This window comes from Pseudopipra pipra, chromosome 5 (assembly GCF_036250125.1).
Source record: "Pseudopipra pipra isolate bDixPip1 chromosome 5, bDixPip1.hap1, whole genome shotgun sequence".
NCBI lineage: Eukaryota > Metazoa > Chordata > Aves > Passeriformes > Pipridae > Pseudopipra > Pseudopipra pipra.
This window is the reverse complement of record NC_087553.1, coordinates 13,156,746-13,159,652: the sequence shown is the minus strand read 5'-3', so window position 1 is coordinate 13,159,652 and position 2,907 is coordinate 13,156,746. Positions and strand designations below refer to the sequence as shown.

The 2,907-nt window shown below is 51.5% G+C and overlaps 1 protein-coding gene across 1 annotated transcript in view; it reads right to left on the bottom strand.

Annotated features, from left to right (window-relative positions):
* The window catches only part of ADA2 (adenosine deaminase 2), a 51,746-nt gene that overhangs the window by 29,176 nt on the left and 19,663 nt on the right, over positions 1 to 2,907 (bottom strand). The gene's annotated exons all lie outside the window — the stretch shown is intronic.

Here is a 2,907-nt window from a genome sequence, read left to right as displayed (position 1 = left end):
CTGCAAGGTAGCCCAGCTGGGGAGCAAGAGCCTCAGCTAGTGAACAGCAGGACAGGCCCTCACCGGGCCTTTTTAGCAGAGCTTTTTTGAAGAGGTCTCTTAAACATCAGACACTTGTGTGATTATCTAAGTCAGCCCTGAGCCCAGGGAGCCAAACCCCCAGGGGATGTACTCAGAGTCCTGACACTAGACACCATGCTGTGTGAGCCTTCTGAAGGCAGGTGTAGATGCAAGAGATGACTGTAATCTGCTGCCAATCTCCAGGCTGAAGCACCACAGCTCCTAAAATGCCTATGGTAACAGCAGTGGGCATTTTAAAGTAAAGGTCCTTACCAGACACCCCTATGCTTTCTCCAGCAGTGAAGTTCTCTACTCTTATAATTGATCTTGGTCACACGGAAAGGAATGTGGGAAGTTGCTGTTAAAAAGGGGAGTGAATAGGGGAATTGTAAACCACGTAAAAATAACCATTTTAGCAAAATTTTGAAACAGTGCTGGGGACAGAAATCAGTGCAGTGCATAGGAGTGAATCCTGCCTCAGGGGCACTATGGGCACGCACAGACTTTCTTAAGCTAAAACAATATTCATGTTTTCATTCTGGAGAGGGAAAACTATCAGCCAAACTGAACTTCTGACTCCAGCAATTCTGGTAGTTTCTGTTTATTCACCCTGTTTTGAGTTGGATCTGAACCAGATCCTGTCTGCATCTCTCTTGGGTGTTTAGAATTCACCTCTGTGATGACAGAAAAAATCAACTGCTCAGCATCATGCCATTCTCACTGGTCCCTGAGGATTTGTGCTATCCTCACCAGCCCCTGAGGAGAAGAGGGGGCTAGCATCCTCCAGCACCCTTTCTGGACCAAGACTGCGGTGTATCAAGGTACAGCAGTGTGCTGGGTTCAAAGATTTCAGTCTAAACTCTGCTTCCAGCTTCTCTCCAGCAAGGCCCTACTTGAAGAAATTAAGCCTGAAAGAAATGAGGCTTTATAAAAGGCACAGAGGGCACTGCCACAGGCACTGAGACACAGCCAGGCCACAGCTTGTTGGAAGGGAGCACCTCCATTACCATGAAGAAAGAAGATCCAACAATGGCATTTTAGTTTGTGGGCATCTTAATGGCTCTGAAACTGCTGGCCCACCTCCTCCTGCCACTGTGTCAGCCCAGCATGCCTAACCCATCACCACATGGATGTAAAGCTGTAATTGCCAGCGTGGGGATGGGGGCCCAGGGGAATTCTCTGAGGCAGTCGGGCTCTCCGGCAGCCTGTCAGCTCCCAGGTCCACAATGGAAATTAATCACTGAAGCTCAAGGAAGCGCACCTTGAAGAAAAAAACAACAAACACCACTGACTATGCTGAGGAGGCAGGGCATGTCCAGCCTGTTGAAATGACATGGTAATTAAAACTTAATGAAAAGTGTCATTTATCGATGAGTTGTATTAACCTTGTCTGAAACCATTTGGACAAATTAAAACTCCTCTTGGCCTTTTCCTGCCGTGTTAAAAGCAGCAAGTCACGAAACAAATCAATGACGCCAGCCACATTGGCTCTTTGTTTGGGGCAGAAGAAAGCTTTGCTTTTGGAAAGCTTCAGCTGGCATGGCTTCAGCCAGCAAGACACTGCCTCCTGGCCTCTGCCAGGGCCCCTGCTGGCGAGCCCTAAAAGAGATTGCCAGGGTACTTACATGGGCACATAAAGAATGCTCCCAAAAGCGCTGCCGGGGACCAGCTGTCCCACTCCGGGGGACACTTCCAGGTTATTTGCATGAGCAGATATAAATGTATGCCCCAGAGAGCACTGCCAAGGCTCCTGCTGGCACGCAGCAGGGGCTGCTGCCAGGGTACTGGCCCCAGCACAAAGCAGCACGGGCCTTGGGGTGAGGCTGTCACGGACCCCGTGCGTGCACATCTCACCCTTGTGAGGGTGTTTCACAGCACAGCCCCTCGAGGGGTCATGAGGGCTCTGCATCCCAGCTGGATCACTCTCTGCTGCCTCTGTGCTGGCCACAGACCTGTAAAGCAGAAACACTGCCAGACCTTGAGCTCTTTCCTTCCCTCGCCCAGCTGCGTCCGTCTCTCTGCAGCCCCACGACAGCTGAGCAGCTCAGCACTGTGCCACCTGCTCCCCACCTCCAACATATCCCACTCCAAATCCCATGCACAGCCACCCTAGGGACAGTCAGTGCTTTGCCTCTTTGGCTGCACCCTCCTTCCCCAGGGCTCCAGAGCCTATGGAGGCCATGGGCCGGTCAAGCAGCATGCAGTGGCCAGGAAACAAGTGGACACCCTGGGAGGAATTTAAACATACCGGCTTAGGCAGGGAGGACAAGCCAGCCCTTGCGTGCCTCCTCCCCACACAGCCAGCTAAAGTGAGCAGCAATGGGCAGGAGAAAGCACAGGGGTGTCTCAGTCTTCCAGCCACTGTTGGGGATTCTCACACTTAGGCACAATCTGCCAACTATGGCTTCTGCTAAGAGCTACCCCTAAACACACGCTCACCCGTGCTGTCAGGTTTGCTTAGGCTGTGACCCTCATGCTTCCCCCTGCAGTCCTGGCCATGGTCAGTGGGCTGCTCTTCTCCCCCTTCACTCATCTGCTGTACTCGGCAGCCGCTGCCTTGCCACAGGCCATCGCATGTGTGAACAGCACTGAGTGTGTGGATATGGTGGTTGAGCTCCAGTTGTTCTCATACAATCAAGCAGACACACCAGGCTGGTCCCTTTCTGGGTGATGTAAAATCCTTGGTCTCCATTACAGCAGCCAGTGACACAGGGAATTGTGTCCCTGGGCCAGCAGCCCTTAAGCAACTGCAGTTGGTACATGCACATTGCTGGCAATGTGCAGGGATATTTAAACAGGTAAAACATTTTTAGAGAGAAAACATTTAAGAACTTTCCCTTTGGAAAT